The sequence below is a fragment of the Rhineura floridana genome, chromosome 7 (assembly GCF_030035675.1).
Source record: "Rhineura floridana isolate rRhiFlo1 chromosome 7, rRhiFlo1.hap2, whole genome shotgun sequence".
NCBI lineage: Eukaryota > Metazoa > Chordata > Lepidosauria > Squamata > Rhineuridae > Rhineura > Rhineura floridana.
Genome location: NC_084486.1, coordinates 79,172,843 through 79,187,820, shown reverse-complemented (window position 1 = coordinate 79,187,820; position 14,978 = coordinate 79,172,843).

Here is a 14,978-nt window from a genome sequence, read left to right as displayed (position 1 = left end):
ACCACCCCCACCCCCACCAAAAGCTGGCGTCGCTGACAGGGCTTTTGATGGAAGGGAAAGCCACAACCACAAGAGGGAGGAGCCAAATAAAGACGAGCGAGCGAGAGCGCGCACAAGCAAACCCTGGTTGATTTCGCCTGGTTGCTTTGCTACAAGTCAGAAAACCGCACGCCCACCCGCACAGCCCGCCGCCTTCCCGCCCCCCTCTCGCCGATCGCATCTCCTCGCGGGGTTTTTCTCTCGTCAGTGTGTGTTTAGAGCATGGATGACCCACTCCTTCTCAGTCATCCGGCCGCGCCAACTTCTTCCATTCTCTCTCTGCGCCGGCTTTAGGCTGCCACCACCAGCCTTGCATCGCTTTACCGCGCTTTCCCCACGACGCTGAAGTTGGTTCCTAGTTCCCAGTTCCTTATTTGCGTGAAAGTTCAATCACTAACAAAGAAAAGTTGACAGCTACAGCAACGTCAAGCCAAATTTAACATGCCCCTGAACCCCAAAATATATAATGGGGTACCCTGTATGATATATCGCTGTAATTAGGAGACTCTCCCCATCAAGACTGACAATAAATTTATACAATCAAAATCATCAGGATTCTGATATTATCATAAATACATAATGATGTCATAAAATCATAAAAAATAAGTAACTGGGGTACACGCCCCAAAATCTGCTTTGGGCAGGACAAATCATATACCCCAGGAAAGGGGAGGGTGTCCCCTATGAGATGCCACTGCGTCCCGTCTGGCCCAGAGCTTCTGCTGGGCGCAGGGCACATTAGAGGGCATCTATGCAAAATCAAACTGGACAAAAACATGCAGAAAAAAATAAGTATCTGGGGGTACACCCCAAAATCTGCTGTCATCAGGACAAATCATATACCCCAGGAAAGGGGAGGGTGTCCCCCACGAGATGCCACTGTGTCCTGCCTGGCCCAGAGCTTCTGCTGGGCGCAGGGCACATGGGAGGGCATTTATGCAAAATCAAAATGGACAAAAACACACTGGAAAAAATAAGTAACTGGGGGTTCATGCCCCAAAATCTGCTCTGGGCCAGGACAAATCATATACCCCAGGAAAGGGGAGGGTGTCCCCTATGAGATGCCAGTGCATCCCGCTTGGCCCAGAGCTTCTGCTGGGCACCGGGCACTCATGAGGGCATCTATGCAAAATCAAACTGGACAAAACACGCAGGAAAAAATAAGGAACTTGGGGTGCCCACCCCAAAATCTGCTCTGGGCTCGGACAAATCATGCACTCCAGGAAAGGGGAGGGTGTCCTCTATAGCATACCAGTGTGTCCTGCCTGGCCCAGAGGCTGTGCAGGGCGCAGGGTGCGTATGAGGGCATATACTCACAACCAAAATGGACAGAAATCCTCTACGAGAATCCATGGCTTCCTGACTGGCCCAGAATTTCTTGTGTGCATCTGAGCAACTATACACATCCAAATGTTTAAATTAGGTAGGGGAAAAAAGGATCTGGTGGTGCCCACCCCAAAACTTTATTCGAAGTATTATATATCATTCATTCATTCATTTCATTCATTCATTGGCGATCACTCGTGGCCACGTAAGATTGTAAGGTCTTTAGCAGTGGGTCCGTAAGTGACTGTGGAGGCCAATTCTGGATCCACACAGCCTCCCACAGTGAGGACATAGGTTTCCAGATGGAAGATGGTCACGATGAGGATTTGGCTGCTGGTTTTTGGCAAGGTTTATTTGGAGAGTTGAGAGAGCTTCACAAGATCATTTTTAATAGCAAAGCCTACTCCATGTATTCGTCGTTCTTGTTCAGGCAGTCCTTTCCAGAAGAAGGTGTAACCACCTTTTTCTTCCTTCAATTGTCCCTCTCCTGCTCTTCGAGTTTCTTGGAGTGCTGCTATGTCAATATCAAAACGTCTCAACTCCCTTGTAATGATGGCAGTCCTGCGTTCAGGACGTTCACTATCTGTATTGTCCAGCAATGTCTGTATATTCCACGTTCCAAAGTTCATTTGTCTTTTGCGACCGCTAAGTGGTGACCCCACTGGACGCGGTGATCCAGTCAGGGAGAGAGATGAGGCAGACTGTGTTTAGGGCACCTTTTCTAGCCCCCTCTCCATACGTGGTGAGCAGAGTGGATCCTGAATAGGACTGCTCTGTCGTGGATACAGCTGCCAAACAACTCAACTGCCTCGGTCCTTGAGCCAGGATGACTGAGTCTGTATCCACTGCCCATGTGCCGGTCCATGACTAGCGGCTTCCGGATTTCAAAGTCCTGCCCCCGTTGCCATCTGCCGATCGCCATGGGACTTTTGGTTTGGTTTGGTTGGAAGAAGCCTGTGTGTGAATTTGTTTTATGTGAGGAGATCGGTGCACGACGACCAACACACAATCTTGACAGAAAGAGGCTTTGATCCAATGGCATGGATACCATGACGATTGGAAGTATTTTATCTGCTGCAGCCTTCATCCACCTTCACAGCCGTTGTAACATACACATTGTTATCCTCCGCCTGTTCTGCCGTTGAGGACTTTCTTGGATTGTTCTTTGTCTGGTTCCTCTCCCTTGACCTTACCGCCATGGGTGACCCTGCTGGGAGTACATGACTCCCGATGGCATCGCTCACTGTGTTCATGGGAACACGCAAGCCCACTTACCACTGCAAGGTGATGATCCATACACATATTCATACAGGACAGGGTCCTCTGCAAGATGGCATTGGTTCCAACCCAGGTCAGAGCTTTTTGTTCAGTTATGGCTCAGACAACGTCATTTATCATTTCTGATTTTAGAGTATTTTTTAACTGTATTTAATTATGCATTTTATAACTTTTGTGATCCGCCTGAAACGTTTTAGTTAACTGCAGGAAATAAATCTAAACAACACCAACAACATTAATTTATGTATCAGAAGAATAGCCAAAATATATAGGAAAGAGTATATGAAACTTGGATGCCCATTCCAAAATATGATTTGGGGCACCACAAATCATAGTTCCACACATCAGGGATACTGTCTTCTATTAGATGCCGTCCATGCATAGTTTAGAGTCTCATCTATGAAATTACATCTTTATGCTTCTTGAGTGAATCGTTGTCTGGTGATCCAGCCAAGTTTCCATCTGCCATGGCACCAGATAACATAGAGTCATACTTTGAGAAGAATTGTTGTGCATTTGATTTATTATATCTCTAAATAAATTACTACACATATATATTATATTTCTCCAACAGGTAACAACCAAATATACAAATTAACATATAAACAAGTGCAGACTTAATTTTTTTTAAAAAATAAGGAAGTCATATTTATAAGAACTGGTAAAACAGTAAAAAACATTTTGCTTAGAAATATATTAGAACATTTTTGCAGTTTACAAAATCAACACCATTTCACATGGGCTGGAATTAAACAATTTCACCCATTCGAAATAATCTCCTGGTTTTCAAACATCTCTGAAATAGTAGTAGATTTAGAAGAGCACCTTCTAAACTGCTCATTGCACATCATCGTTATTGTTTGGTCCTTTATAGCCTCATTGCTACAATATGACTTGGAGTACTATTTTTCTTTGTGAAGTCTTGGAACAACTCATCTGTTGCACAAACATCACCACATTTGCCCAGGGTGGCAAAAAAGTGATACCCCCCAAGTCTTTTAAAAACATCTTAAAAACAAAAGATCTTTACAAAATCAAATACAAAACATTGAAAAACACCTTTTGAAAATTACAAAACATTGTTGAAACATCTTAAATATAATTCTAATACAGATGCACACTGGGACAAGGTCTCTCCTTAAAAGGGTTGTTGAAAGATGGGATTTTTTTATGTTTAATTTTTGTATCGGTCTTCCCTCTTACCTTGTTACAGCTCAAATATTATTATTTTACAAAGCCATTGGTATTGGCGACAGAAGGAAACGTGGCAGGTTAAACAACAATGATTTCTTGAAGATGTAATTTCATAGTTGACACTCAAAAGCATTCATGGGTGGCATCTCAGAGAAGACACTCTCCCAGGTGCAATGAAGTATGTTTTATGGTGCCCCAAACCATCTTTTGTGATGGGCACCTCATTTCCTTATTCTTTTCCTGTACATATTCGCTATATTTTCTAATACATATATACCCTTGTCTGTGCCATACAGATACAAGAAATTCTGAATTGTGTGGGAACCCTCTCCAGAATGCATGGGTGTATGACCTGCAGTGCCCAAAGCATGTTTGATGGTGGAATCCCACAGTTCCTTATGTATTTTCTACATAGCTTGATTATTGTTGTTGTGCATAGATGTCGATACCTGTTCCATATGACCACAAACCATGCCAGGCAGGATGCAGTGGCATCTCGCGGAGGACGCTATTCACTTTGCTCAAGTGAATGATTTTTCATAGCCCACAGAAGATTTTGTAGTGGTCACCCCAAATTATATCTTTTCCCATATTTACTCTTCATTATTTTAGCTGGGAAAGACATGCATCTCATAGAGTACACCATCTTTTTTCCTGGGGTGTATGATTTGTCCTGGCCCAGAGCAGATTTTGGTATGGGCACCCCCAGTTCCACACACGCATATTTTCCTGGAAGTATGCCCCATAAAACAATTACTTTTTGAGAAACATGGCTAGGATTGTGCAGCAAAAGTGCTAAAGACTTCAGTCTAGCTTTGTAGATACCTTCTGTTGTTCACTAGGATAAGTGACTGCAGAACCACATGCATGGCCTTCAAGGAGCACCTTTGTCCATTTAAACTTGGGAAGCCAATTGCCAGTGCCAGTTGCATTACCCTGTGACTTAAGTGGTAGCTGTCACACAGAATTGAGATAAATAAATCACTCAAACTTTGCCAAGATCTGTTGGATTAAAACTGTCAAGAATGGAAATACGATTTAGAGGAATATAAAAGCAACAAGAGGAATTCAAAGAAATTCCTATTTTCTAAGGTGCATGCCCTCTAGCTCTAAGTGGCCAATAATTTATAGCCAAGGGACAATGGCTTGCTCCTCATTGATCACTTTATACCACCACCATCCCAGTGCATTTCATTTCTGCTTGTCAAATTTTCCAAACCATATCGAACATTTGAGGGTCTTTTTGGGCTTCTCTTCCACCCATATTCAGGTTTAAGAATGCCACTTAGTGTTTAAAGTAGTCACTAATGAAACATATGCAGCTGCACATGTGCATAAAGTGCTTCCATTAAAATACTGGATGAAGCCCTATTAGTGTCACTGAAATCATTGGGAGATATATAGCTGGCCTGATGGTGTTTTTATAGATGTGACACTAAGGTTATGGATTGTATATACCAGACCTTGGAAAAGTTACTTTTTTGAACTACAACTCCCATCAGCCCAATCCAGTGGCCATGCTGGCTGGGGCTGATGGGAGCTGTAGTTTAAAAAAGTAACTTTTCCAAGCTCTGGTATATACACTATTTCTGGTGAAATAACTGTATGCATCTATTTAATGGTATGCACAAATATTGTATACCTAATTTTATCCAGATGTACATGGTCTGATCTACACATGAAGCAGAATGGGATGATAGTATGCTGAGCTGGTAGAATGGACTGTATTACTTCCTTATCCTTATGTTATATATCCTTAAGTTAACAGCCATGAGGAATAACCACCCTTCACCCTAATATCCCAGGGCAGGTTACAACATTTTCAAATACATAATTTAAAAAAACTTAAAATCACAAAAAACAAACTGGGTCCTAAAAATATACATCTCGGGTGTCAGAAGCTGGGGTAAAGAGGTACATCTTCAGCACTCACCGAAAACTGTACAGTGAAGTTGCAAATGCACCTCTGTGGGGAGGGAGTTCCACAACTTAGGGGCTGTCACTAGTTTTCTGTTTGCAGTGTGTTTATTGTTACATAGACAAACATCCAGATGTGACATCCCTGAAAAAAAATCCAAAGTAGTATAATCCATTGTACCACCTCAGCATTCTTCCATTTACTTCTGCTGCACAGATAGATCTAGCCACCATGGTGCAATAGACACATACGAACTTAAGACCAAAAATAAACAATGAAAGGGTCCCTCCAGACTGTCACTATTTGCATACCAGAAGTTTAAGTTTGTGAAATAAAAGTGGATTAAAGCACTATGTTGCCACTGTGGAAAAAAAACCCAGCTGTTGCATTTCTGCCTTTCATTCAACCACTAAAGAAACAAAAACATGGCCCTAGTGTGTGGTCTGAAGCATACTGTAGTAAGCTTCTCATGTTCTTTTTCTTTTAGGAACCTTTTTAAGGACGTGTCTGTTCTAGATATTTATGATGGTTTTATATCAGTTTAACTGCCATGGCTTTTCCAATGAATCCTTGGAATTGCAGTTTGGTAGCAGGCTTCCTAAAACTAAGCAGGTTTGGTCAATGTGTGTATGGGAGACCTTGTGAGAACCACATATATGCCACCTTGGGTACCACTGGTGATAGAAGAAAGGTACTATAAAAATGTAAGACCATAAGTAAATGAGAAGGTGATAACTCTACATGGATGAATAGCCCTTGGATCCTAGGTGAACGAGGACATTCTTTTTATCAAACCTTTTCTTAAATCTGTAACAACAGTGTCAAGCCTACATCAGGCTGCAACAGAAGGGATATAGGAAGCAAGTGTCTTCCCTTCACTGGCTCTACTGAGAGACCAGCTCCATCAGGCTCCTTCCTCCATTAATTGTCATCTAACAGCTGCCATTCCATCAGGCTGCAGCAGAGGTAGAGATGGGAAGCAGGGCCATTTTATCAGCTCTCCTGAGAGACCAGCTCTATTTGGCTCTATGAACAGTTGCCATTCCAGCTAGTTATTATACAAACTATTAAGTCACATCAACAACTGGTACCCAAAATTGCTTGTTTTCCTGTTCCTCACTTTTTCCTTTTGTACTGTATCTTTTAGGGCTGTAAGCCTGCAGAAAGGGGTTATCTTGAGAGCATAAGAAGAGCCTGCTGGATCAGGCCAGTGACCCATCTGGTCCAGCAGCCTGTGGCCAACCAGATGCCTATGGGAAGCCTGCAAGGAGAACCCAAGCACAACAGTACTCTTTCCACCTGTGATTTCCAGCAACTGGAATTCAGAAGCATACTGCTTCTGACAGTGGAGGTAGAACACAGACATCAGGATTAGTAGCCATTGATAGCCATATCCTTCATGAATTTGTGTGAGATCCTCTTTTAAAACCATCCAAGATGGTAGCCATCACTGCCTCTTATGGGAGTAAATTCATGCTTTTACTGATCTTATGTAAGTCACTCTGGGAGCCTTTTTGGCTGAAGATAATGTGACAAGATGCAAAAAAGGATGGGACTCCTACATATTTAATAATTGTGTGGAAAGGAAATGCCAGCAGGTGCAGCTGGCATGACAACTCCTAAAGGTGTAGAATCCTTGCCATTTTTTACATCTAGCCAGTTAGCTGAAAAGTGGGGTAACTAAAAATGCTTTAAACAAATAAGTGAAAATGCATATTGGATTTGTCTTCCCAATCATTTCCCACATTAACAATATTCAAAGATGGCACATAATAGCAAGCAATACTTCATCAATCACCAGCCTTGCCTTTGTTGCACATAATGAGGCCTCTTGAAATTGCTTCTCCCAGAACACAATTGAGGACGTGATACATAACACATCGATCCCATCAGCAGCTCCCATCCAAAGACTGTCACTTACTATGCTTTCATTTTAAGATCACTTATTTATTTTTAAACATATCCATTCTTGTCCTACAGACTTGTTGCAGTATGTTTCAGTCAGACATTTAAGTTTTTCCCTCATAATTATTTTACTACTCTCAAATATTCTCTGGCTGGCAGCCTTGAGAATGTAAGCAAGTGGTAACAAGGAAGTGAGTGGTGGGATTAATTGAGGTTTCACAATACTTTCTGCGAAAGTTGAAACAAAGATGAATTATCTGTAATCTGACCATCAGACCCCAGTTTAGTCAACTGTAAACCAATTATCTTCATAACGGCTTGAACTTTCTTCAGATAAATGATCACTATTACTTGCATAATCTGTGGACAATTAATAACAAATGCTTTGAAACTATGCTGCTTTTTCAATCTGTAGGTTGCATATGATTTGTTATCCCTGTTTTATGAGTGGGAAACTTTGAGGGAGAAAAATGAGAGTTTAAGCTTCATGATTTGCTCCAAAGTCACCTTCAAGCCAGATCTAGCATTTAGGACAAGGTCAAGATGCTTTACTGTCAAACTAACCTCAAATGTCTCAAACACAGCAGTCCTAGAGACTGCTAACAACCATTGGTACTCATAGTACAAAAACAGGCCCAGTCTCAGAAACTCCTGCCTCACATCTGCTCAAGGAATATGAGTAAGTTTGGGGCTTTCTTACTGACTTTCATGGTAGCCTTCAAAATGGCCTACAAGACCTATATAGGTTTTCTATCTCTGCAAAGCTCTCAGTCTTATCAGGGTGTGACATTTGTCAAGGAAATCTCTCCTGCAACTCTTTGCACAGCTCACCTTCTCCCTCATTTGGGGTTTTTCTTATGTTCAGACTGTGTTTTCTTCAACTTTTGCTTCTGTTCTACAGCATACTCATAGTCACATCAATTAATGGTAAGTAGTCATCCTTGATAGTCAAAAACTTCATACTAGCCTTGGGCCAGCATCTGGGTGTTCCTGCCTGATGGCTAAAATCAGGACAAAAAATATACAATTTAAATTCAGAAATGAAGAATCTGATATGACAAATGCCTAATTCTGTGTATGTTGGAGTTTTTGGAGGATCTAGCATTTGGGGACTCAGATCAGATCGTCAACATGCATGTTTCAGCACTAACATCCGGACTGTGTGAAATGTTGTGAAGTTTACTAACAAATTTGGCATCCTGGGTTGATTAAAAAAAAAGAATGCACTGCATTTTAATATTGGTGAAATTTCAGTGCAGCTGCAATATGTTTCTCAAAACATTTTTCCCCAAAAGGGTCACATAATACAAGCTGAAAAAGAAAAGAGAATTGACAGTACAAAGCCAATTGTTTCTTTTAATGTAGTTGTAATAATATTCCTTTGGATGTCTGTTACCAATAGGAGAAATCAAGATTGACTGTTTGAAGGCTCTTTAAACATCTCAAAAGGTTTGTGGCTTCTCAGTACATGAAGACTCAGCAAAACAGCTGCATGTGCTTAACATACATGATCATGTATATGTGTTTTTGTTCTTTTTCCTACACCAAAAAATAATTTCTTAAAGTTGAGATAAAATAGCTTATGGATTTATACACACATACACCACACAATAAATAAGCTATAACTTTGCAAAGAGTTAGTCCTTCAGTGATGCTATAGGGGTCCTATGAAGCTTCTTCCCATTCATGTGATTAACCACTAAATGCACCACATATCTAAAGTGACATCAATTTCAGTTAGTTAATGCAGCAAAGTTGAAGTAAGATTGAAAGGCTCTGCATCTGGAGTCACATTTATCCAGTGTAGTACATTTTTACACCTCCATCACAGTTATTTCAAATAATCTCTGGCTAAACTACAGAGCTTGGACATTTCCAGACTGTCACTATTTTTGGGAGGGATTCAATCACATATCATCAAATTCAGGTTGTGCAATAAAATGTGATTCGGTGTTCTTGCACAAAAATCCATCTTCCACAATTGAACTATTTGTGGTAAGGAAAGTGATGGGAAAAGGCAATGGGAAGTGTGGAATAGGGATTGCTTGATGCAATATTGTATAACCTCCCTACAAACAAAATAAATGCTCAATAAATAACTAATGGTGTCTAACCTCCCTGCAAACTTTGTGCAAACAAATCAGAATAAATGCTGAATAAACAGGCTGTCTGGAAGTGACCCTTTTATGGCATCCAGAGCTAATATGCATAGGATCTTTCTTTTTTGTGGATATTATTAATTATTTTAAAGTCAACTTTCAAGTTCTTTCTGATATCACTTGGGAAGTTCTTCATGAGTTTTTTGATGGGCAAGATCTCAATGGCTATCTCGCTGTGCCACCTTCCTCAGGTAAGATACGAGCTGCAATTGGACCCTGAATCGAGTGAGGAAGGAAAACATGATCCAAACACAATAGAACTTTGATCAAAGGTTCTAACTGCCCCAGAGAAACTCCCAGTCCAACTGAGAGTGCAACCTTGGTCAGAAAGACAACTTTATTCAGGAAACAGCAACAATTTATAGATCAACATGGCATGGCAAGCTGTAAACATTGCAAAAGACAGAGTCATCAAACGAGGATGTAAACAGACGTAATATAGGGAACATACGTATTCAAAAGAAACAGAAGGTGAAGTCTCATCCTTTCTGTCTTCCTGTTCTTGTTAGATCTTACCCTAATGTTATCACCCCTTCAAACAGACACTTTGTGACCAGTGGTTAAATGCATCACTGAAATCGTCTCTAAAAGGAACATTCTCTGTCTTTGTTCTAGATAAAGTAAGGCAGTTACAACAAATTATAGATGTCATTGCTTTGCCAAGAATTAACACATACTTAGCACAAGACTAAAAGGTTAGGGAGAGATACATTTTTTTATAACAGACATAAACCTCAGAAGAGGGAGAATTTTCCATGCCAACATTTTGTTCTACATTCCCTCAACTGTTTCCTAGAAGAATTGGGGGGACGGTTCCATACATGGTAAGATCAAATGGCATATGAAACTAATGAACAATGGAGTGATTTGGCATGACTGTTAGTTATTTTTAGAGATGTGAAAGCACCACTTGGATTGGAAATGAGATGAGCTATTTTTCCCCAAATTCATAATTAGCTCTGCACATTAAAGATCAAATCCAGGCAGGTCTCCTACACAGCCTCAGCAAAGCAGGAGACATGTCTCTTTTACTAGGAGGCTACTTTGATTATTTATCCCTAGGAAAACGGGGTGGAGGCCAAAATCCATCCCCCCCAGTGATCATACCTGAAGAGTCACCCATAGGGAGGAGGTGTTTGACCCACTGCCATATTTACCAGGGTTTCTAAATTGGGGGGGGGAGCTGCATGAGCAGAGAATGCTCCCCACTGCAGAGGTCTGGAGCACAATGGTTGGAAGGTTGTGGGACTAGCAACAGCAATGAGACAGGGAGTTTGTCCCCCCTCCCCCCTCAGAACATTGCAATTGTGGGGGGGGGAAACACTTGAACAGGGTTATTGCATGTGTGCAATGTGTATTACAAGCAGCTGAGTTGAACATCTTGCTTCAGCTTGCTGGCACATTGTCCCACAGGAGTACAGAAAAAGAAAAATAGATCTGTAGTCTATTTTCTTTAATCAGAAAAAGCATCCCTAATGGGCATTTTGATTTGATTTTGTTTTTTTACTTCGAACGGTGGAATTCCATGCCACATCACAAAACATAAGGTGCTGGTCAACATCACATGCTCCACTGCTACATATCCTGGCACCTAATCCTATTCTTATGCTATTTTGTCAAATGAAAAATGCCATTTGTTTCAAATATTAAACTAGCAGCTTTACTGGGTCACATTTATGGCACATTTGGAGTGAGCTTCTCATCTCTAATCCTGGCTAGTGTTCGCTGTGTTCAGAATACTTTCAGTGAAATCCTAGACATGATTGCTCAGAAGTTAAGTTCTACCCATGTTCAGTGGAGCTTGCTTCCAGGAAAGTGTGCAAAGGACTATGCTGGGTGTTCCAGTTCTTTGCAATCAGTTTGGGGCTGGGAATCAAATATCCTTTTTTTTTAAGGCACACTGAAGACTTAGGATACCAAGTGGAAATGTCCTTTTTTTCTTCTTTGAATGGCAGACTTCCATGTCGTATATTTTTTTTGAAAGCCCCCTTGTTGTTAAAAGTAGCTTGTTGTACAGGTTCTGTTTGAAAAGTCAAAGCCCAAGGTGGCTTGGATGTGCAGAACAAGTTTCATAGGGGGTTGGGATCCCATCTAAGGCAATGCATGTTTTTCTTTTTCTTTTCTTTGGCCTAAATTGGCCATTCTAAGATCTAGATAGCAAGTATAAATTTCCTTCTAGAACAGTTTTTGGCATTTCAACTATTAAAACAAAAATGCTAATATTAGATCAGCAGAGTGTACAACAACAAATGTCAAGTTCACACCATCTGACAAAAACATAGCTGTGTTCAAATGTATAGAGACAATGTAGTTAATGCTTCGTAATAACCACATACAAAATAGTTTTTTAAAGCCCTAAAGAGAGGGCCTTACTTTGATGTAATATTGATAGTTTGTTTTGATAATGTTGGGCATTAGCTTTTCAAATCATAGCATTTATTGTCATAATATCTAATATTGTCATAGTATCTGATTGATACCCTAATTTTCTGAAAATTCAGAAAGAAAAATGTTTTGAGCCATCTCTGATACTACATGTCAAAAATTCTCTGGAATGAATACTGAATACCATGAAGCTTATTTATCATAAATCAAAACATGTGTGACTCATATCCATGCACAAATAAAATAAATATATTTGTCTACAAAGTTTGCTTTGCAAAGGATTAAGTTCTTTGGTACACAAGGACAGTCTGCAAGTAACTTCCAGAGCTGCAGGAGTAAGACCTTTTGTATACAGAAATTATCACAAACAAGTCATCAGCTCTTAGCTTTATACATCAGTATTGCATATCTGCAGGACCTTATTTACTTAACTCTTGTTCTTTTCAGAAGAGGGAGGGGGAAAGACTTTCTAAAAATATTTACTCAGTGGTGGCTGGTGCCCACAGGGACTGGGAGGGCAAAAACCATGGAGGCCAATGATAGGCAGAACCAGTTATAGATTTGTTCCTGTCCTTTTCCCCGATGAATTTTGCAAAGGCAACACAGATTAAGGAAGAAGAAGCTAACACACAAGGCCACCACTTGAACTGATTGTAACTAAGGTAGGCAGGTGGGGAGGGGCTAAGGATAGGTTAAGGTTGGTGGGGCAATGCCCTGTTCCCCTAATGAACCAGTCTCCACTGCGTTTACACAAGTTCTTTACTCACTATGCTTGTGGTATTTTAGGATTGCACTCAAAGGTGCAGCTCAACTGACAGCCTTCTGTCAATGGAACATCAAGGGAAGGAATTTTCAGCAATTCTGGGTCCTCCCTGTTTTTGTTATGAATAGTAGGTTCCCCTCCCCCCCCCCCCGTGCTCTCTGTAGACATATAGCACCAGCCACATTAAATCACTGAGCACAGGAACACCGGAAGATAACATACTGAATCATACCATTGGCCTGTCTAGCTCAATATTGTGTATGCACTTACTGGCAGTGACTCTTTGAGGCAGTGACTCTCTAGGTGCCCTCCAGATGTTGTTGGACTCCAACTCCCATCAGCTCCAGCCAGCATGGCCAGTGGTTATGGGAGTTGGAGTCCCAATAGCAACTGGAGGGCACCATGTTGGCTACTCCTGTTGAGACCGGAGAAATTCCCAGTCCTACCCAGAGAGGAGAGGGACTAAACTGAAACCTTCTGTATGCAAAGTAAGTGCCCTACTACCGCATTATGGCCCTTCCTCAGTGGACATGCCTGGGTCCTTCTGCATGCAAAGCATGAGCTCTATCACTAAGGATGGCCCTTTTGCGAAAGATAAAGGTCTTTTGGTTAAGAACACCTCTCCCTCCTCTGCTATGCACACAATTCTTTTCCATAGGGAAGGCAGACATCTGAGACTGAAACTTGAGTACACAGTTCTAGTATCTTATAGAATCCTCCCAATATAACTCAGTCCAATAAACCAGAGTGGTCCTCTTAGCAGCTGGCTGGCTTGAGAAGAGATATCTAGTGGGAAACAAACTGAAATTCAAAGCTAAAATGTGCAGAAATTGAACCAAGTGCCATAACAATTTCCCACCACTCCTTTATTGGCGATGTACAATATGCTCAGCTATGATTTTCCTAGCACGAGTGCCAGTTGTTTTTATACTCCAGCAAGATTTTATCTGGTAGTATTTTTTTAAAAAACCCAGAAGGGCAATAATTTCCCTTCTATTTCCATTATTGTTTTCAACTACGGTTGCCTTTTCTCGTTTCTCACAAGGACCATTCACGAAGCTGCCATAGCTGCTATGCAATTCAAATGGAGGCAAACTATAAATACCATTTAAGCTACCTTTCCCGGTGACAGAGTACCAGGATAGCATAAATCTTCAACAGATCCCAAGAGATGACAAGAATTCATTTGGATTTCACTCTCGCTGTCCCTCACCTCTTCAGAGATCATTGAATTCCAGCCATTGCTGAAGAAGTAGTCTGGTATTTTTTCAGCTCCGGGTTTATTTGTATTGACAAGACAATAAAAATTCTTGTCTATCACTGTCACCTTTAGCTTTTCACTTGGTTCTAAAAGAGTTTAACAGAGGCACATAGATAATGAAGAAGAAGAAAAGAATATAAATGTAATGATCTGTGAATGCTGTCTAGAGTTTGTCATAATTGTTGAAGACATATCGGCAAGAAGATCTTTGCATTTATCTATCTATTTATTTTGCTCTTACATTTTTATTACACTTTTCTGCCACAACATGGCTCCCAAAGCAGCTAAGTATGCATTTTTTAAAAACAATTCTAGCCCACCCTTCATCCTGGATGATCTCATGATAGGGTAGAGTAAACAATGTAAAACTATAATAAAACATTAATACAATCACACAATAAAATGAGGGCAAATAAAACAGATCAGTAGAGCAACAGTCACTAAACCACAGCCCACCATACCTTAGTACCTGTAAATGGCTGCAGGAGCAAAAAGAGACATTGCCAGCCATACCTCAGAGGGGAAAACTTTCCATAGATGGGGCATCACCCAGAGAATATTCTTTCCCATGTTGTTGCATAATGGATCCCACCTGGTGACAGAGCACCAAGAAGATCCTCCCTTGCTGATCTTAACACATGAGCAAGTTGATATAAATGGGGAATCTATTTTTGGACACTCACAAAATTTATGTGAGATTATTTGACATTCATACATGAATATCAATGTTCACCAAATTTTGGACCAATT